Below are 23,063 nucleotides of genomic sequence, written 5' to 3' on the forward strand. Positions count from 1 at the left end.
CTGGATGGTATGTTCCATAATCTGCAAAACACTTTGTCTTTTCTGAATTAACCCATGGGATGCCTATCACAGAAGTATCCTGATTCTCTCCTAAAGAATATTATTCTGCTCTCATGTCCTTAAACTGTTGTTCGTGCTGCACAGTTTCGTTATTTAACCTTTATTGGGGTTCGCAGAATAACTTTTGCGAAGTTTGGAAGGTAGGAGACGAGGTACTGGCAGAATTGAAGCTGTGAGGACGGGTCTTGAGTCATGCTTGGAAAGCTCAGCTGGTCGAGCACTTGCCCGCGAAAGGCAAAGGTCCCGAATTCGAGTCTCGGTCCGGCACACAGTTTTAATCTCCCAGGAAGTTCCATATCAGCACACACTCCGCTGCAGAGTGAAAATCTGTTTCTGCTTCTGTATCTTTTCCAACTTGTCTCGGAAATGTTTTTCTGTATATCGACTGTGATGTTAACCAGGCCAACTTCTCTAGACAATTTTTCTATGTCTGCCCTTATAGCTTCTAACTTTGAATCTATCATCATTACTATATCGAATTTAATTTTCTTCACATCAGTTTTAACAGTTTCAGCTGAACTTGCCTTAATTGAACCTATCTCTGTACCCAATACCACAATTTTAGGGTTCACAATTTTAGGGATCACCCAAAATTACATCGTCCCGATCAACACACCACAATCAGATTTTGGAATAACTGGACCATTATCATTATCTGTACAAGACATGCTGAGTGACTGCTTAATTGTTGGAAACTCCATCATTGACAACTGCGCTGCATGTTCACACATTCAACACTACTGGCGCAACTACTTAACTTACCAGTCAAGCTGGCTGTTTCCTCTGCACTGCTGCTGGCCGAAGAGTCGATGGTGATGAACTCGAAGTCCCTGCCGGTGGCCTGAGTTGCCGTTGCGGCCATTGCCGCTATGCCGCCATCGAGGTCTTTGCTACTGCTGCTGGCTGCTGCTGACTCGAACTCAGAACTTCTCTACATATTCTTCTTCCTCAGCGAAATTCCGCGCCGAGCTTCCCTACATCTCTCTTTTGCTACCAATTTTCATGCACGCAACTGATGCAAAATCTTATGTTCAGAGCCCTGATGGTTCAAATGGCTCTGAGCACTATAGTAGGGGGACAAGGGGGGTGATACTCCACTCTCCATTGTTTCCAAATTTATTCAAGATGGCGGCGATGACGTCATCCAAGATGGCAGATTTTGGTGGGAGAATAGTCCAATTGTGCTATGTGCACTAACCTAACCTCAAGAAAAAATGGCAGGAAGTTTGAATATTGGCCGGAAAATAGTCCAATTGTGCTACGTACACTAACCTAAGCCTCAAGAAGAAAAAAATGGCGGCAAGTTTGAATTCCACCATGATAATGCAAAGACCGTACTTGTCTTTATTATTATTTTTGATTATCATTCATTATCATTCATTGTCATTTATTATCATTCATTATCATTTATTATTATTTATTATTATTGACCTACCTCCACTAGAAAACTCCCTCCAAATTCAAATTCCAACACGATAATGGCTTCAAAACCTAACTTTTGTTTATTATCATTCATTATCATTCATTAACATTCATTATCATTCATTGTCATTTATTATCATTCATTATCATTTGTTCTCATTCATTATCATTTATTATTATAGACCTACCTCCACTAGAAAATTGCGCCAAATTCAAATTTGAACACGATATTCTCTCGAAAACTGTACTTCTGTGAATTACTATCATGTATTATTTATTCAAGATGTCCGATTTTCTCGGTGAGAAAGCCATTTTCCTTACATCCATAACAAAAATCTATCACAAGTTTAAATCCCAACGCCATAATTGATCACACGTAAGAGCTTTCTCCGTCACTTATCTTTTTATTTTTTTACTGGTAGCCTATCATAATCGCGTCAAATAATAAACTGCTCTTATAGTAACGTAATTCACGTCCTTTGATTTTGCGGGGGGGGGGGGGGGAGAGGGACTGAAGACTTTCTTACAAGCAGTCAGTCATCACTTGTTCTCCAACACAGTCAGCACACACATCTTTTAGGATGCTACAAGCAAACAGATACATATAACAGGAGCTTCAAACATGTGAAAATTAACTCATCCCGTCATCGATTCTGTAAACACCCGTCTGTCGGGTAAGTGTGTACACAATGATGACAACCCCTCACAAATACCCACAGCTAACTTAGTTATGACGCTAAAGTCTCGATTTTACACCAAGCATGCAACAGGGTGGGGATCGCGTAAATCAAAGTGTATTTAGAGGAATGTGTCAACCTTCATCACACATGAGATGGAAGTCCTCTGATGACCTATGAATGGTCGCAATGATACTTGCAAAGTAGAGGATGTATGGTTTAGCTATGATACTGAAATTAAGAAAACAAGCTATCACATGATTGGCCAGTGTTGGACTAACTGTAAAATTTTTCGCGATATTAGCTGTGATAGATAATATTACAGTACATCGGTGGTGTCTTATCCATCGCATCTGTGCATTTGGTACGACATAATGATTGACTGACAATGCTTGCTTGAGTTGGGGGAGAAATTTTGGTTGATGGACTGCAACTTCCAGGGTTGCTAGCACCGAAAGCGGTGTTCCTGTACTTGTGTGCAAAAATGACCAATCACTAGAAATTGAATCCAGAGTTATAAACTATTCGGTCACTGCGACATATGAGTTTAAATGTAGAGGTGGTCAATCAATTTCGAGGGAAGTGGCTACAACGCCAGCAGGCTCTTCTATTTTCCTTGTGTTGTGGGTGTCCTTTATTTAAAATCATTCAATGTTATGCTATCGACTGTAAGAATATGATTTATAAGGTGAAAGGTATTGTTTCCTGTGAGAGACCGTGCATCAGTCTGTGTTAATGTCTGTTTAGAATCAGATAATGACTTCGAAGTCGCGGCAGAAAGACGAAATGCTCGGCAGTGTGCAAAAGTGTGTTATAAAACACTGTTTGAACAAGGGCCAGAGGCAGCTTCTCATTCGGTTAGAGTATGGGTAATCAAGCTTTAAAGGGGTCTCTGCAGCGTGTGTGTATATTTAATATGATATTGTTCATATAGGCATTTGTAGCTTGAGATGTTGGATTTAGTGAGCTGTTAGAAATTCTTGGATGGTTGCACTCTGAGTTATTCAGGGGGAGTATTGTGGATTCCGTTTGTCCATGCTGGAGGTGAATCGCATTGGTGCGTTCGTGACCTTTTCACTGTTTGATGGTAGAGGATAAAGATGATAGGGTGTTGAGGATCTGTTGTACTTGTTCCTAGTTTGAGGCATACAACATTGCGCGCATTTCCGGCGAATGGTCAAAACAAGGTCCTGTTGTAGTAACTGAGATCGTTCTGTTTACAGACAGGTTGCAGAAAGTAATAGCTATGTCTTTCTCTGACTTAAATTGCAGAGATAAGATGGGCGAAGATAAATGCGTACTAATCTATACTTAGAAAGGGGGAATGTTTTTTTACTATTAAGTGAGTTTTGGCAGGAGTGAATATGGTTTTATATATGCGAGTGGAAATTGTGAGCGAAGGGTGAATGACGTCAGGTTCGCTGGCTGGGGGAGACACTGTTTGCATGTCCTGTTGGAGATGCAAGGGGGAGATAGAGATCTGTGCTATTCAGGAATCCATTTGTGCACCGTATGTCGTTAGACAATACCTGGAGAGCAGGTATAGGGAGAGCCCACTTCAGCATTCTGATCCTGGGGCCTGAGTGGATGGCTGTTTAGATGGACAGCTATGTGGCTTTGACATGCCGCTAGCGACACTTGGACCCTCGCTCTGTAAGGCGCTATGGGATTAGTTTGAGCGTTTAGTACTTGTTTCGGTGGTTATGGATTAAGAACTGTAATATTGAAGGTCTTGTTCTCGGCGGGACCACTGTGTAATTGAGTAAGTGTGTTTATGTATTTGAAGATATGTTCCGCGAATGGTGATGTTAAGTTGATGGCGCAGTTTAGCTACCACTGTAAAAAAAATAGCTGTCTGCTGCTGAAAGAAAGAAAGAAAGAAAGAAAGGGATGACCTTGCCCCCAGACCTAATGGATGAGTTATTAGATAAGAGCAAGTGATAGTTGAATGATGCTTTGTGTTTGGATATAGGAGTCTCTAAACGGCGGGGCGAGATTTTTTTTTATGTGGAAATTTATGCAATCTATAGCTAGTGATATTCGACCGCTAATGACAACAGTTAAGAGCAGAAAAATAGGTACAAATCGAGCGCTGGCAGAATGTTGCGGCAATGGTAATAATATTTAATTGAAGGTGGAGATGGTAAATATGGACCAGGCTTTGAATATTGTCGTATGTGCTTGATGCTCTGTATAAAAGTTTGACTCTTTAATTGCGTTTGGTATTTCTGGGTGTGTGTAAAATTAATTTTACTGTTGAAAGTGCGAGAAAAATGAGTTGATTGGTGTTTAGATAGAGGCTACGTTTGTAATTCGGAAAGAGGGGATGAGAATGGTAAATTGATTGATGGGCATGGTTTGTGGGGTGATATATGAGTGTCAAGATAGGGTTGAGAACGTTTGCGTATGTTGATGGTGGGACGGTTGTGAGGTTGGTGCGGTGGGAGGTGTAAATTAGATCTGATTAAAAAAAAACTGTTGTAAAGTAAGAATAATATTGAGAAGGTTTTTAGATGGCTGCTCACGCGACGAGGCGAGAGCAGGGATGTGTAGTTATGCTTAGTTAAAGGGCCGTGTAATGTCATGTGAGGAGCAATGTGCAGTGTGCTACAGTGTCATAGGAGGTAAAGACAGGTTCTGCTATGATGTGTCTAGCGTACGGAGGCTGCGCTTTGGAATTATGCTACGTTGATATAAAGTTGACTTTTACCCGCGTTCGGTGTTCGTGGCTCGGGATCGCGGCCCTGGACGGACGTATGTGTTTGCTTTGACCGATGACGAGCGCTTTGACCGCGCCAACTCACGCTTTCGGAAGTGAAGCAGGGGCTGTGCGAGGTCTGAAATCTGACGGATGGGTGACTTCACGATCCAGTGGGCATGTTGCAGAGTGGGGGTACCTGCGCATGTGTGCTGAGTTATTTTGCGAGCGGATCTGCAGGCTCTGCTACGCGTTATTAGGATAGTTTACGAGTACTGAGCGTATCTACACATCTGTGTGATGTATTATTTAGTGGCAGTTTGCTATAGTGTGTACTGAAATTATGAATGGGTGCGTGTCTGTGGGCTGTGCAACATGGCCCAGGGCACATCTGGGATTGGTGTGATAGATACACTGTATGGTTAAATAAGTTGTTCGAAAAAATAAATAGAGTATTCTCAATGATTACACGCGCCTGCATTGCGGATCAGACTGATTGGTTTTCCGTCACCGTCTCGGTTGCATGCGAGTAGTAAATGTTTTCCGGGCCGCGTTAATCGAGTGTGTCAACGAGCTGTGAGCTATTCTGAGAATAGACGTGAAGGCAGGTCCAGACCTGAGACGCCGGCGGTATACGTGAGAAGAACAATGCAGCTTTCACATGTGTCGGCTGTCACGAGCGCTCGGATGCTGAACTTGGCTGGAGACTCTAGAATTCCCTTCCCCGCCGACCGCACGCGCGCGCGGCCTGCCTTGAAGCGTAATCTAAGGCGCATAGGCGATATCAGTTTCTCCGGTGTAGGTGCGAATGCGACTGTGTTGAGGTCATGTTTGGGGTAGGCCGAGCAGAGACTTTTGGACGGTTTGGCAGCTGGCGGTGTTTGGGCGCGTCTGTTGCACTATTTTGCGAGCATGTCTGTACACTGTGCGGTGCTTTATCTGGAGCTCGTCTGCTGACATTGTGTACTGCATTATTTAAGAGCTGTTTGCTATTGTGTGGTGAAATTAGCAGTTGTTTACGTGTTTGTGGCCTGTGTCAGATGGCCACAGTGGGATCAGTGCAGGTGTTGTGGGACAAATATATTCCACGACTAAATAAAAGGGCTCCAAATAAATAGAGTGCAGCCCTTCCTTAGTTCCCCGAGCAGCACAGCGCAGTCTGAGCTGTTTTTGCGCAATAACAGCAATCTGGTCAGAATGTGAGTGAGTAGAGAAATAACTGGACAATTTATCTGTAGAGGAGTTACAGGTCTGGATTGGAATGAATATCTTGATGGTTGTGGTTGTGTTGCCAAGTATAGTGCATTACTGGAGTTCAGAAACTGCCTTATGTGAGCGTTACATATCGAAACCTATGAGAAATAAAAGTTTCAAAATTATATATCTCGCAAATAAATAAAGTACACTCGTTCCTCCTTCCATCAGCTTATGCACTGAAATTATTTCCGAAAATTAGCAGTTGTTTAGCTATTTGGAGGTAAATGTTTTGGATTATTTACGAGCGGTTCGCATGTCTGTAGGCTGTGCTATGAGTTATTTTTAACTGTTTACAATTAGTAAGCGTGTGTCTATAACATTATAAATGAGTTATGTAGGAGTGTTTTGCATGTCTGTATGATGTGGGGCATGTTGGTGTGATACATATACTCCATTCCTAAATAAAGTAAATTCGTTCCTCCAGCCGCAGACTTAGTGCAGGTTGAGTCAGTTTACCAGAAACGTGTAGGAAGACGTTGAGTGCTGGTGGCTTAGTTTGAAACAATTTTCTTAAGTTGGTGGCGGAAGCGCAAGTGAGCTTTGTTTATTGGCAGATGTCAAACTTTGCGCTGGTTCCTAGGAGGAGGCGGAGGTGGCGGTCTGGTCCTCGAAAAGTAGTTGAAATTAGGGAGTTGAACACGTTTGCATACGTATATGAAATTGTAAATTCAATTATTTAATATAGCGGGGTGTTGAGAGTGAATTAGCGAGCGTTCTCGCAACGAGCAAACGTGCTGTTATACGGTCATGGTGGATTCCACTGTCGGTCAAACTCTGGCGCCAAACGTATCCTTTGTCCGGCACGCGGTCGACAGGTTCCATCGTGTCCAGCGGTAAGTGCTCGCTGTCGCGGAAAGATGTTTACATAGTCGGACTCTGAGACAGGCGCGGCTGACCGTTTGTGGCGGGACCCTGAGGCGCCGCTCGCCGCCGCGTACCTGGCGCGCTGGCCGTGGGGGTCTGCGGACACCACTGGTCGCTTGACGTCAGCCGGCCAGGGAGCTGCCGATGGAGCGGGCTGAGCCCGCCACGCGTACGTCAGCTCCGCTCTGGAGTTTCGCAGTGTGAGCATGGAGAAGTCAGTTGGAACACACCTGCATGACAGTAATATCTGAAATAAACAGTCATTTTCCAGGTATTTACAGAAGGCTATGTCCGTCGCGTGCATGGAGGGTGTGAGACGTAAACGGGGCGGCGGCGCAGCGAATGTACAGTTATTACACGCGCGCGAGAGCGAGTCAATTAGCGGGCGTTCTTGTGCGGTCCAAACGTGCTGTTATATAGTCATGGCGGATTCCACTGTCAAGCAAACTTTGCCGCCAAAAATGTAGCACTGCGTTCTCGCTCGCACAGGGACACGCGGTGGACGGTGAGCGGTAGGCATTGACAGGTTTGAACGTGGAGCCAAAAGTGTGGCAGTGAACGGTCGACCGCTGTGTGATTCAGCTCCGAGGCAGACAATTTTGGCGGGAAACGTGCGGAGGCGACGAGTACACGTGGTGAGCGGACAAGGGGCCGCTGTGACGTCAAACTCGACAAGTTCCAGTGTGTCCAGCGAAAACATGTTTACGACGTGGGAGCGATCGCTGGGCTCGTCCCCCGCGCTAGTGGCCGGCCGCCTCACGTTACAGGCATAGGCAGTGTCTCAGCGCGCTGGCCAGGGTGTGGTGAGGATTTTAACTAATTCAGTTGGAACACGGACGTCGTGGTGACTGCACTGCGATATCAAAGACGTGTGAGCTGACTGTGTTGGAGAACAAGTGATGACCGTACTGCTTGAAATAAAGTCTTCAGTCCCTTCCCCCCCGCAAAATCAAAGGACATGAATTACGTTACTATAAGAGCAGTTTATTATTTGACGTGATTATGATAGGCTACCAGTGAAATAAAAAAGATAAGTGACGGAGAAAGCTCGTATGTGTGATCAATTATGGTGTTGGGATTTGAACTTGTGATAGATTTTTGTTATGGATGTAAGGAAAATGGCTTTCTCGCCGAGAAAATCGGACATCTTGAACAAATAATAAATGATAATAATACATAGAAGTACAGTTTTCTAGAGAATATCGTGTTGGAATTTGAATTAGGTTCAATTTTCTAGTGGAGGTAGGCCTATAATACTAAATGATAATGAATGATAATAAATGATAATGAATTATAATAAATGATAATGAATGATAATAAATGACAATGAATTATAATGAATGTTAATAAATGATAATGCATAATAATGAATAATAACAAACAAAAGTTAGGTTTTGCAGCCATTATCGTGTTTGAATTTGAATTTGGAGGGAATTTTCTAGTGGAGGCAGGTCAATAATAATAAATGATAATGAATGATAATAAATGACAATGAGTGATAATGAATGTTAATAAATGATAATCAGTAATAATAATAAAGACAAGTACGGTCTTTGCATGCATTATCATGGTGGAATTCAAACTTGCCGCCATTTTTTTTCTTCTGCAGGCTTAGGTTAGTGTACATAGCAGAATTGGACTATTCTCCCGCCAAAATCTGCCATCTTGGATGACGTCATGCGCTGTTGCCAAGTCTACATGCCGCCATCTTGGATGACGTCATCGCCGTCATCTTGAATAAATTTGGCAACAATGGAGAGTGGGTTGGCACCCCCTTGTCCCCCTACTCACTATGGGACTAAGGTCATCAGTCCCCCAGAACTTAGACCTACTTAAACCTAACCTAAGGACATCACACACATCCATGCCCGAGGAAGGATTCGAACCTGCGACCGTAACGGTCGCGCGGTTCCAGACTGTAGCACCTAGAACCACTTGGCCACTCCGGCCGGCGAATCCCCCATGCACAATGTTTATAATATAGTAGTTTTGGGACCTGGATCACAGAAAACTGTAACATGTTAGAATTACAATTTCAAATCTAAAGGGATTACACTCATATCCGGGACGAGAAAACCACGATTCCGGTGGTAGCTAACGGTTACTGCAAGTGCTGTTACTACTCCAAATGCATCCTATACGAACAAACCAGTCCGGACTTTGCCTGATTTTGATCGCACCTTAGGTACTTGGGCTATGCACGGCTCTGTACATTTTTTTTTTTAAAAGAAAAGTAAATAACGTGTGAGTTAACGAGCATTTCGGCCTCATTTAAGTATATGGCCGAGAGAGTGAGCCTTCAGGAATTGTGAAACGAATCCTGTCGTCCACGACCCCGTACCACAATAAGCGCAGATTCGCCACGAGGTGCTGCTGAATGAGGCCTAAGCAATGTAGTGCGCGAATGAGACTGACGAGTATCTACGTCATAGGGAAACCCAGTAGCAGCAGTTTGTGGCCAAGGAGACGTAGCAATGATAAATATGGCGGACCTAAGATTGGCCATAAAGGGAAATATTCATGAAAACTATTTGATTCCGTAGTAATTAAGGGAATGAAGTCACAGTAGTTTTAATGTACTATCCTTCATAAATTTTCATGGTGATCCCAATAAAGCTTGAATATTGATCATATCTATAATAGTTTTGTAAAAAAGGCCTGAATGCTAAAAGCTGAACGCTCTGGTTGCGATCGACATTTCATATAGAAGAGCATCAGTAAAATGACAAATGTTGTAAATATAAATTCTGTAACTTTATTTGTTTAAAAGATGTAGTAAATTTAAATTATGAGTATTTTCAGTTAAGCGTCAGATCATCATTTCCTCCACACAAAACACATTGAATGATGACAGCATGACACGTTATTGAATCATTAGGTAATAGAAAATTTGTTGTAAAGTTTAGTGATTAATAGTTACTTTTGTTCTTTATTTATTTATCAAGAAGCACACTGGTGTAAGCATCCTGGCAGTGGCATTCAAAGCTAAGAAGGAAATTATGTTGGTTTTATGTAAAAGAATTTAACGTTTGTTATGTAATGGATATTATTGTTACTTTATTTGGAACGTTAAAGTGTTCAAGCTTTGATTATTTAAATATTTTAAAATGTAAAATAATGTAGAATAAGCTGTAGCCAATCAGATGGACGGCTCCAGGAAAGGGAACTGCACTAGTCAGTTCAGCGAAGATGTTCGGCGCGCGGGGAACGCTGTCGGAGACGGGCAGCGGGCAGTGCTGGTGCAGGCGCCAAAGCGGACAGTTCTGCTGGAGACACCAAAGGGTACAGTGCTGGAGGAGACACGATAGCAGGCGGTCGGTCTTTAAGTAGCTAGGAAGTGAAAAAGTGAAACGGCTTAGGAAATTTGGCGTTGTGTGGTATCACGGGATCGCCCGACTTTGTCTCTGATCGGTGAGCAGCCGCGCACCTGGCGTGAACTCTAACTTTTCGTGAGGATAACGAGGTGGAATATTAGACTTGTATTTCGCGATGAGATTGTGAATGACCGAACTATGTGAAATGGATATGCGCTCAAGTGTAGTAGTAAGTTTAAATACGAACACTTTCGCTACTAGTTTGCTCTCTGAATAAACATTATAAACATTACTCTAACCAAATCGCAACGGTATGGCCTACATCATTTATGGGTTGGTAATTTAGTTCCCTATATCATCATTACATTAACATGTTTTATGATTCTGGTATTTCGAAAACTTGCCATCCGCCAGACAATTTAACCAAAGTGTCACAAGTGTCTAATTTAGAGCGTGTAATGCGACACGTGCCGCTCAACCCCTAGACGAGATTGAGCCAAGACATTTCGATGAAGAGGAACCGCATGTGAGCACTAACATCTTTGGGATGTTAGCTCGCAAACGTAGTCATAGACTCGAGCCGCACACGTCTCATTTCACGTTCCGCACCTGATTTGCAGGAAATGACAACCTGTAGCCGTGATACTGGTGTCAAATAGTCTATGCATTGGCTAGAATTTCAATTTAATATAATACATAGAAATACAAAATAAAAGTTAAATGAATAACTTGTAAACAAGGGTTCGATTGTAATGTCTGTAATTGATGTAGATGACAGAAGTATGCTGAATAATTTTTATTCAAGAAAGGACATTTCAGATAAATGGAAGTGGTCCTACGATATTCACTTATATAAGGGCAGTAATGTCGAGAGATTAACGAGAATGGTAGCAGAATCCCCAAAACATATAAGAATTTAACATGACGATTTGAAAATTATCACATGCGATAAAAAGAATGCTAACTCATACTATGAGTATCCTCACTCCCACAATAGAAGAGAAAAAAACTAAGAGTCCTACTCTCAGGCACATTCACATCTCTGGAAATCCCCTTCATAAGTTGAAGCATAGTAACGGCTGTTCACCACCCTGAGTAAAAATACTTTCGGAGCGAATCAGGAAGGTGTGTCTTCTTCAAGAACTCGATACAAAAGCCCAGAATCGGTCCCTTGAGCTCTTCACTCGGGAAGGCCCAGTCTCCACTTGACTCTCATAGTGTTCCGCCACTGTCTCCTTTTCCATTGGCTGAAGGCGATCCCCATATCCCAAAAATACATCGTTCTTACATTATACAGACATGATTTGACTCACGTTGACCGCTTTCCCGCACTAAACTAGTATATTATATCTACATTTAAAGAAAAGATATGTTCCAAATATTTGGCGACACACAGACCACGCACAATGATTTCAAATAAGGGTCTGTTCATAAAAAAATAAACTAGTATTCTTGTGCAAGTGCACTCACATTAAATATTACCGAAACGGTTATTTATTCATTCTTGACAGAAGGATCTTTGGTTCTCTTTTCAATTTTGGTATCCGCTAACACATGATCAATTTTAAATTAGCACAGTTTGTTAACATCATTTGCAAATAACATTTAATTACACTTTCGGGCAAAATAGTAATGTCTTCATTGGATTACTAAACAAGTATGACAAAATGTGAAGTATTCGTGCAGTATTAATTTACTGTGTAACTGTGGAGGATATGATGTTCAGTCAAACATTACCATAGTAAGAATGTATAAAAAACGTAATAAATAAAGAAATAAAATTTATATACGAATGTAGCTTTTAGCGATTATAGCTACAGTCCAATCTCATCACCTAAGATGGACCCACATCCAGTCTTCTGCTGACGCGCCTGTTTCACCTGGAGCAGCGCCGAAGTCTGCCCCGAGCCCCGGGACCAATAACGTTCAGCAATACATCAAACACATGTTACCTTGTACCAGTTCCAGGCAGCCAATTAGCTGGCTTACATACATGGAATATCACCATGTGTCATGCGCTGTTGGCAGTTTTCCCTATGCCTTTTCGGCAAAGGGAGAGTTGGGTTGGTGGCATGAAGTACCTCATCACCAGACATTTCGTTAATGTCCTGGACTACATGGCAGACCTCTCCGAAGTATCTCATGTAGTGGGGGCCTTTGAACCTTGTTGATGGGGCATTGACCTTGGCGGCTCCCTTGGTGCTACACAAGATGAGCACGGTATGTGCCGGCACTTGGTTTCACCCTCTCCCTTCTCTTAGCGTTGATCATTGTAAACATGACACTACACACACACTACAGTCATCTCCACGAATCAGGTACACTTAAGACACAAAATATGTCACTTAGCATGAAGGATAGGAAATACTCTTCCTATTAGGTGGCGGAACGTGCCCCTCTGTTTCATATCCACTCACACCATACGAACATATTTTTTTACGATATTTTGGTACCCGACCCTGTCGCCATCACAGGAACACTGATCAACTACCCCGATAGGAGCCCATGACTGACCAGCAGTACTATAGAATCGGTAGAACTTGTGTGCTGTACGCTATAGTGGTCTTGGGTGAAATGAATTTCCTTATAACTTTTCCAATGAATCTAGTGTGGCACCTATATTTCGTTCAAGCAGTTTTACGTGATCATTTTAGTTAAACCACTCGAGATGCCAGTCTTAGATAATATTGACTATGCCAAGTGACTGACTGTTATTTTAGTAATCAAACAATAATGGAGCATTCCACCTGTTTGTGTAAAATACGTTTCATGTTTTTAATTTTGTAATGTCATGTAATAATCCTCTGGCAACGGCCTTGCCGCAGTGGATACACCGGTTCCCGTGAGAACACCGAAGTTAAGCGCTGTCGGGCGTGACTGGCACTTGGATGGGTGACCATCCAGACGCCGTGTGCTGTTGCCATTTTTCGGGGTGCGCTCAGCCTCGTGATGCCAAATGAGGAGCTACTCGACCGAATAGTAGCGGCTCTGGTCAAAGAAAACCATCATAACGACCGGGAAAGCGGTGTGCTGACCACACGCCCCTCCTATCCGCATCCGCTACTGAGGATGACACGGCGGTCGGATGGTCCCGATGGGCCACTTGTGACCTGAAGACGGAGTACACATGTAATGATCCTCTGCGTCTCTTGTTGCATTTCACCTCAACATTATAGCGTTGAAATGTCTATATACACAGTAGTGACATATTCGAAAATCCTCGTGAATCTTTCGACACTATCCATCAAAACATCATAAACTGTTACCATTACATTTACTTTCTTGGTGTAAGCGCGCTACGACTTTTGAATATGCAGAATTCTCCCCTTTAAGTTAAATTGCTGGTCACACAGATTGCAATGACCTGAAGCCCCAGTAACGCCACCTGCGAGGCCCATATAAACGGGGAACAGACGGCCGCGTGGACGTACCGAAATTGTTCTTTCGTACTTTTGTTTTGCGTAAGCAGCTCCAATATGCTCCGTAGAAGGGAGCGTGTTTCTAGCACGTTTTGGAGTTGGACCGAGGAAGAATAGTGGTATATAGTGATTGCGGACCATCCTTCAGAGAAATCGGTGATCGTGTCGGAATCGAGCAACTGTGATGCAGATCTGTAATCGCTGGATGCAGTAGGGAACGACAGAACAACGTGACCGACTGCACCATCTCGTTGCACCGCTACACGTAATGACAGGCATATTGTGCGCATGGCAGTGATGGATAGCTCTGCCAAATCGCGAATCATATCACAACAAATTCGGTCTGTTGCGTAACAAGCAGCGTGCTAACCATTCGATGTCGGTTGCAGCCGAGTGGACTGTCTGCAAGGTCCTTTTGGTGCGTTTAATAATGAGTCAACGTCACAGGCATCTGCGCTGGCAGTGGTTCGATAAACTACGGACATGGTCAAGCGCACTGAACGACATTCTTTTTACCGACGAATCCCGTTACATCTCTAATGTGCTGGAGCCTGTTGTCCTCCCGTACCTTCGGAGCCTGCCGAAGGGCAACAGGTTAATGCGCGACTACACGTGGTAAGCAATGTTCAAGACTTCTTCATCGCCATTCTGATTGTACACTCCTGGAAATGGAAAAAAGAACACATTGACACCGGTGTGTCAGACCCACCATACTTGCTCCGGACACTGCGAGAGGGCTGTACAAGCAATGATCACACGCACGGCACAGCGGACACACCAGGAACCGCGGTGTTGGCCGTCGAATGGCGCTAGCTGCGCAGCATTTGTGCACCGCCGCCGTCAGTGTCAGCCAGTTTGCCGTGGCATACGGAGCTCCATCGCAGTCTTTAACACTGGTAGCATGCCGCGACAGCGTGGACGTGAACCGTATGTGCAGTTGACGGACTTTGAGCGAGGGCGTATAGTGGGCATGCGGGAGGCCGGGTGGACGTACCGCCGAATTGCTCAACACGTGGGGCGTGAGGTCTCCACAGTACATCGATGTTGTCGCCAGTGGTCGGCGGAAGGTGCACGTGCCCGTCGACCTGGGACCGGACCGCAGCGACGCACGGATGCACGCCAAGACCGTAGGATCCTACGCAGTGCCGTAGGGGACCGCACCGCCACTTCCCAGCAAATTAGGGACACTGTTGCTCCTGGGGTATCGGCGAGGACCATTCGCAACCGTCTCCATGAAGCTGGGCTACGGTCCCGCACACCGTTAGGCCGTCTTCCGCTCACGCCCCAACATCGTGCAGCCCGCCTCCAGTGGTGTCGCGACAGGCGTGAATGGAGGGACGAATGGAGACGTGTCGTCTTCAGCGATGAGAGTCGCTTCTGCCTTGGTGCCAATGATGGTCGTATGCGTGTTTGGCGCCGTGCAGGTGAGCGCCACAATCAGGACTGCATACGACCGAGGCACACAGGGCCAACACCCGGCATCATGGTGTGGGGAGCGATCTCCTACACTGGCCGTACACCACTGGTGATCGTCGAGGGGACACTGAATAGTGCACGGTACGTCCAAACCGTCATCGAACCCATCGTTCTACCATTCCTAGACCGGCAAGGGAAATTGCTGTTCCAACAGGACAATGCACGTCCGCATGTATCCCGTGCCACCCAACGTGCTCTAGAAGGTGTAAGTCAACTACCCTGGCCAGCAAGATCTCCGGATCTGTCCCCCATTGAGCATGTTTGGGACTGGATGAAGCGTCGTCTCACGTGGTCTGCGCGTCCAGCACGAACGCTGGTCCAACTGAGGCGCCAGGTGGAAATGGCATGGCAAGCCGTTCCACAGGACTACATCCAGCATCTCTACGATCGTCTCCATGGGAGAATAGCAGCCTGCATTGCTGCGAAAGGTGGATATACACTGTACTAGTGCCGACATTGTGCATGCTCTGTTGCCTGTGTCTATGTGCCTGTGGTTCTGTCAGTGTGATCATGTGATGTATCTGACCCCAGGAATGTGTCAATAAAGTTTCCCCTTCCTGGGACAATGAATTCACGGTGTTCTTATTTCAATTTCCAGGAGTGCAGTTCTGCTTCGGCATCCCTGTTCTCCCGATCTCGCCTGTCCAAAACATCTGGTCGTTGAGTGCGGAACGACGGCCCCAGATACACCGCCCGCTGCTACATCGGATCAACTTTGGCAACAAGTGGAAGCAGCACGGACTGTTTACCCCAACAGGACATCCAGACCCTCTTTGATTCAGTGCCACTGCGTGTAGTAGTGTTTATAGCCAGCAATGGTGGCAACACTCAATACTAATTTCATCATTTGCTCTGGGTACCATGTATTATCTCCCAAATAAATTTCGCTATGATATCTCCGATCCTTCTTGGTGCTGCATTTTAGATTGCTATCACAGTAGATATGTTAAGTTTCATTTGCAAATAACTATCTAATAGAAAGGTAATCGGTACTAGATACTCGTATTTTGTTAATAAGTTTCTCATCGGGGACGCTACACAGTGTCTTCAGTATAGAATGTCTTCAATACGTTTGATTACACAATCATAGTTTTTTGTGTAAGGATTAAGTGAAACCGTCATCTAGCTGTTACAGGCGGTACTTGACAATCCTGGTATCGGTAATCATACCTTTAATTGTTTCTTATGGTTTCACGCAGTTGATCGGTTAAAATTAATAACCACCGAGCACGTACTTCTTGATGATCAGCTGGCAGACACAGACAATCAGGGTACCTGAAGAGGGGTGGTGGTAAGGACAGACGATTAAAATGAGTAAAGCACACTGTCGAGAATGAGATAAAACCAGACGGTATTTGAAGAACAAAATTTAGTATTATCCTTACCTCTACATAGTTTCAAACTGAAATTCGTTTTAAATATATCCAGCGTGGCTATAATTAAAACTCAAAACGCTGCACTAAGAGAACCACTGCTCACAAATTTGAAGAAAATATTGTTCACACAAGGGGAAACGTCATGGAAAAAAATCAAATAAACACTGCTGTAAGCGTCTTAACATAAATGCTGTCGGCTAAAAATGAAAGATGAATCGCAATACGACTGCTGTGGTTTGAGTTGCACATTGCACCATAAGTACTGTTCATTGTGTATGATTACAGTTCTGTTCAATGTGCATGACTGCACAAGTTCGGCAGTCAACATTTGTGGAACTATGGCGATGTCGAGTCACATCGGACGAGAAAAAAATGGTTTTTAATTGTCCTCAGGCTAAACACAGCATGAAAAACTAAATGACATCGGTCCTTCTGTCAAAAGGCACATAAGAAACAAAAAGACATCTGCTTTTAATTGTGCCGGGCCCAAAAGCCTCATAAAAATCAGTGACACAGGTTTCTAGCTGACGTGAGACTGGCGCAAGAAACATTCAGCATGCTACCCATCGTTTTCTGCCACAAGTGAAATCGAGAAACATCATGCTCGAGAACTGATAGCCGTATCTCGGGGCTCATGTTCAGAACGCGTTGAGCAGTGCGCACCTCCAGTTCAGCTACGTTTGTAACTGGCGCACTGAACACATCGTCTTTCAGATAAAATCACAGTCAAAGGACACACGGATTAAGATCAGTTGATCTGGATGACCAGGCTGTAGGGAAAATATTGCTGGTAATTCTAGCATTTCCAAAATGTCTCTACACCAGCCACTTCACTGGCTGTGCAATGTGCGAAGGAACGCCATCTTGCATAAATATGATGCTAACCGCACATCCACGCTGTTGAAGGGTTGGAATACCGTTAGTGCACAGAGGATTCTCATACGGTTTACACGTGATGGTACAGGTAACAGAAGCCTGCTGGACTCATTTTCTCAAAAAAATATGATCCTACGATAAACAATGCCGTCAGTTCGCACCACACAGTTACCTTCGGAGAGTGAAACAGTAACCGTTAATGCGCGTGTGGAAATTCCGTTATGCATATTCTGGACTTCTGCGTATTGACATGTCCTTGGAGATAGAAATTGGCTTTGTCTATCCACAGAATTTTCCATAGCCATTCATTGTCCACTTCCATGCCCGAAATAAATTCCAGAGAGTAATTTTTTTCTTGTGGGCTGGTCAGAAGATCTTGATCATGAAAGATTTTGTACGGATGGCAATACAAGGTGTTTCATAGGATTTTATGGACCGTGCTCGCAGGCATGTCCAACGTTCAGGCAGTTCCCCGTATAATGCATTTTTGCACACAACCGGTCTATCGCGTCTGCAATGCTGTGGCCATATCTTCGACAGATCTCGAATCAACTGCTTTTCTCCCTATGCTACGTTGAACTTCAAAAGAACCTGCTTTTCGAGTTTTGTAATCATTTTCTCCAAACCCTTATCAGACATTGGACTAATGTCTTCTTCATACCCCAGAGTGTCCGGAACTTCTGCAGTGCTACTAGCACCCAGTCACCGTTCATATAAAAAATCTTTAACAGCATGGAGAGAGTCACGTTGGGCGTCTCGAATGCAAACTGGGGTGCAACCGTGTGCCGCGCGTATTTTGGTTTGCATATTCTGACACTTACAACGTCACGTATTTATCAAATTTTCGTTAAATTTTTTTGTTGCATGGTGTTTCCGAATGCATTAGTAATACGCTGTCCAACTAAGACGTTATTCTGAGCAGCAGTTCGCTTTCTACAGTGTTTTTAAACTGGAATTCTGTCGACAGGCTGTATATAGGGAAGCCAGGAACTGTCTGAGAAACATGTAAGGATGTTTCAGGGTACGTTATGGTGAGAAGTAATTGTTGAAAAAAATTCACTATGTTGCCTCGTTACGAGTTAATTAGCATTGAACTTAGCCGAACGGGCCATTGGGCGCACAAATTCAGGTCCTCCGCCAGGTACAGTCAGTGTCAATTATTCTCACAGCGTAGGTAACAGTGCACGAAATTGCTCAGCCTTTCAGTCAGGTTCGACCTATACTGCCGACCCATGTCCAATTTTTGTATCGCTAGCTTGTTCGGAAGAACACGTTTGCCGACACCGCCTCTGGTGGGCTGCTTGAATTTGTGCGCGCAGTAGCCTGACTGGCTAACCTCAGTGGCTATTAAGTTGGAAACCGTGCAACGTTTCATCTACGATCGCATCTACGTTTGTCTACGTCACAGTCTTAGCGCTGCATGCACATCACAATATTTAAATTCATGCTGCTGAACCGGGACTGGTAATTAAAATGAAATAACTTGGACAACTCTTATTTTGTTCTTTGGTAGACATATGAGGGAGAAGGAAGGCGCGGCAATGGACGATATGTTATATTTGTCAAAGTACTTTATAGGTGTGATCGTTTCTCTAACTCGGGGTACACACATGGGCGTCATACACACCTACACTTGAGGTACCATATGGAACGAACTAGGAAGTTGGATTGTATAGTACGAGATGCATTAGAGTACAGTGAGATTCATTAATCATAATGCGAATTTATTATGCAGAAAAAAATGAAAAGCACTCGCAACAGCGTACTGACGAAGTACATCGCTCCATAAATCGTAAAATTATCACAAGAGAAATGTGGGGGTGGAGGGTGGGGAAGGTACATCACATGAATTGTATGGGAAACTATAGTATAGTAAGCCCTTAATACACACTGTAAGTAGGCTGTTTAGGTTTTTATGTTGGTAACGCCACGCAGCGCTCTGTATGAAAATCACTGACTGTGCTGTGTGCAGTCTGTGGCGGGTTGGACTCATTGTTGGAATATTCGCTATTGTAGTGTTGGGCAGTTGGATGTGAACACCGCGTAGCATTGTGCAGTTGGAGGTGAGCTGCCAGCAGCGGTGGATGTGGAGAGAGAGATGCAAGAGTTCTGAACGGACGATCTGGACGTGTGTCCATTAGAAAAAGGAAATGAAATTTGTTTAATTGCATGTCACAAAATTATATATTATGACTTTTGAACGCTATTAACTAAAACGCTGCAGTCATGGACTGTGCGGCTGGTCCCGGCGAAGGTTCGAGTCCTCCCTCGGGCATGGATATATGTGTTTGTCCTTAGGATAATTTAGGTTAAGTAGTGTGTAATCTTAGGGGCTGATGACCTTAGCAGTTAAGTTCCATAAGATTTCACACATATTTGAACATTTTTGAACGCTATTAAGATAAATACATTGTTTGTTCTCTATCAAAATCTTTCATTTGCTAACTATACCTGTCAGTAGTTAGTGGCTTCAAAATGGTTCAAATGGCTCTGAGCACTATGGGACTTAAGTTCCGAAGTCATCAGTCCCCTAGAACTTAGAACTATTTAAACCTAACTAACCTAAGGACATAACACACATCCATGCCCGAGGCAGGATTCGAACCTGCGACAGTAGCGGTCGCCCGTAGTGCCTTCAGTATTTAGAACTGGCAGTATTGACGCTCGCTGTATTGCAGTAGTTCGAGTAACGAAGATTTTTGTGAGGTAAGTGATTCATGAAAGGTATAGGTTATTGCTAGTCACGGCCATTCTTTTTTAGGGCTTATGGAAAGTCAGATTGTGTTGCGCTAAAAATATTGTGTGTCAGTTTAGTGATGATCAGAATAAGTAAAGAGAAAACTGTTTGAGTACGTTGAGTTTTACTCAGCTGTCTTTGTATCAAACAAGTAGAAGTTTACCAGCATAGTAATTCATAATTTTTCTAAGGGGACGTTTCAACACTTATACGATAAATAACACAGTAGTAAACATAATGGAACGCAGTCTGATTCCAAGAGGTGAGGCTGTATATGGGAAAGAGGAATGGAGAATAGGCTACTCAGTTCACCCGCATAGAGATACTTGCTGGAACTCGCCAACATCTGCATCTACATTTCGGCAATATTCAGATGATGAAAGAGCAGTCGAAAATGTCAAGTTTCAACGTCGTGCTTAACTAGATTTATCCACTACCAGGAACGAACATTTAAGTCAGAAACTCAGAGAAATTTTCTACACAAGTAGACACCTAACCTTTTGGGGAAAGAACATGCACTCAGTGGCTCCTCTAATGGAACAAAGGGAATCATTTAAAGTTATATTTAAGTGCAAGAAATGGACACAGATGGCCGTCGTGAAACACTGGTCTATCCACCACAACAAAAATCTTTGAAAGGGCACTGCCGACTTCCTTCCTGATCCAATGAGATCGACAACTTCGCTGTTTGGTCCCCTCCTCCCAAATCAATCAGCCAGACACCACAAAAGTGTGTTGAATTAATCATAATTTCAAGGTAAGCCAACCAAAGCTAATATCTTTGTCCATGTTACCAGAGGATCGCTGATACAAGCGTCAAGTACTCACAGAGGCACGTGGAAGAATGCTGGAAAACGCTCTCATTCAAAACGTCCATCCTACGTTCAGTGACATATGAACACAGGCTTTTAAAAAATATGTAATATGTATCTTTAGAATTTGAGCAAGAGTGAATTAAGTATTGAGTTTTAATGAAAAGATGACAATCAGCTAGCAGTGAACAAGTTAGAATATTAATCATTCATTATTTTTTACGAGGAAAGGAGCATAGGTCCCGAGAACATGCCGTGAATTTTCTTGCCGATTTCTTGAGCTGTCATAAATATTTTTCTTGTATGAGACTGTTCAAATTATATGGAATCATGTAGAATAACAGAAGAATCCTTGAATCCTTAGAATTTTAACTCCATAATTTCATATCAGATGCACCAAATATATATAGTATTGTGTTTACGCTAAACAACTTTTGTTCCATAATCATAAGAAACAGCTCAGTTTAAAAAAGGAGAAATAACGTGATGTCTTTATACTGTTGGACACTCTTTTCTGAGGTTCCTGTGACTACTCGTCACGTGAAGGAACTATCAATTTTTTAACGCAATAATGCGAGGTCGAATTGCTGGAATCATCAGTGTTAATGCTACCGAAGGTATCACATACTTGTCTAGGCTCCTGTAAATGCTTGTTTATACTACATCTGAAACAATGTGAGAACTTGAAATTCAGTACTAATTAGTACTATTTAGTACCAAAATAAAATATTTTTGAGGTTCGCTTAGCCCACAAAATGTAAAGGAACAACTAAATGCTAGTCATTAGAAGAAAGTTCTAAGATATTAAAATAAGTGCATATTTATAAACCTAAGAAAAGTGAATTTAGACTTTCACATATTTTGCTACCTGAGAATATTATTGCCGTGGTTTCTCTGTTTTGGTCTGTCTCAAGTAAATACAGGAAAGTGACATTCTACTGAGGCAAGCTAAGGTTACGAACAGCAGGGAAAATAAAGTAGCTCTTAAAAGAAAAGTTTCTTTAATGGTGATTGAAGTGGTATATTACTTCTTATCTGTTGTTTTAATGAAACGTTCATATATTTCCGTATTATGTTCTATCAGCATATTAATGTACTAAGTTTTCATTTATAAAGTTTTTACGTATCCAATATTTTCGTAAAACAAAACTGATGCACAAATAAAACTAGTTCTTCTATTAATTCTCAGTTGTATCGTATTGTTTTCTGGGCATCCGAGATCTTTTTTAGTTCAGTCCGGATATTTCGTTTTTTTTTAATTATGTAACAATTGTTCTTCTTATATATTATAAATTTACAAATAATATACAGAGTGATCAAAAAGCCATGTTCCAGACGACAAAATACCAGAACTCTATTGACAAACCTTCAAAGGTTGCGGCAAGGATCGAAACAAAGGCTCTAAAGTGCATATCTTAAGAGCTTGAGCTCTTATTGAGTAGATGAAGTATATTTCGCAGTACCGAAGATGAACATATGCTCATAGGTCATAAAGTATGCATTTTAGAGCCCGCGTTTACTTTTCATCGGTTTCGTGTTTTGGTACATACTGCTACCTACCAAAATCTGCAAAGCAAAGACCTTGATGTAAAAGAGATTTGTTTCACTGCATCGAAATTGAAAAAGGGCTCGTAGCTCTTAGGGCACGCATTTTAGAGCCCATGTTTAAAATTGAATTTTTTTCCTAGTTTTAGTCCATACCACCGCCTCTAAAGGATTGTTGGTGATGTACTGGTACACCCTATTGGTCTCATGGGCCATATCTGTTGATTCGCCCTGTATATTATACTTATAGTATTTATTATTGATTATACACTATTATACACAGAAGAGCCAAAGAAACTCGTACACGTGCCTAATATCGTGTAGGGCCCGCATGAGCATGCAGAACTGCCGCAACACGACGTGGCGTGGACTCATGTCTGAAGTAGTGTTGGAGGGAACTGACACTATGACTCCTGCAGGGCTGTCCATAAACCCGTAGGAGTACGAAGGTGTGGACATCTCTTCTGAACAGCACTTTGCAAGGCATTCCAGATATGCTCAATAATGGTCATCTCTGTGGAGCTTGGTGG

At 43.1% G+C, this 23,063-nt stretch overlaps 1 pseudogene; it reads left to right on the forward strand.

Moving 5' to 3' along the window:
- Positions 1–13,098: 13,098 nt before the first annotated feature.
- LOC126164191 (5S ribosomal RNA) lies at positions 13,099–13,215 on the forward strand (annotated as a pseudogene).
- Positions 13,216–23,063: the final 9,848 nt, after the last annotated feature.

This window comes from Schistocerca cancellata, chromosome 2 (assembly GCF_023864275.1).
Source record: "Schistocerca cancellata isolate TAMUIC-IGC-003103 chromosome 2, iqSchCanc2.1, whole genome shotgun sequence".
Taxonomy (NCBI): domain Eukaryota; kingdom Metazoa; phylum Arthropoda; class Insecta; order Orthoptera; family Acrididae; genus Schistocerca; species Schistocerca cancellata.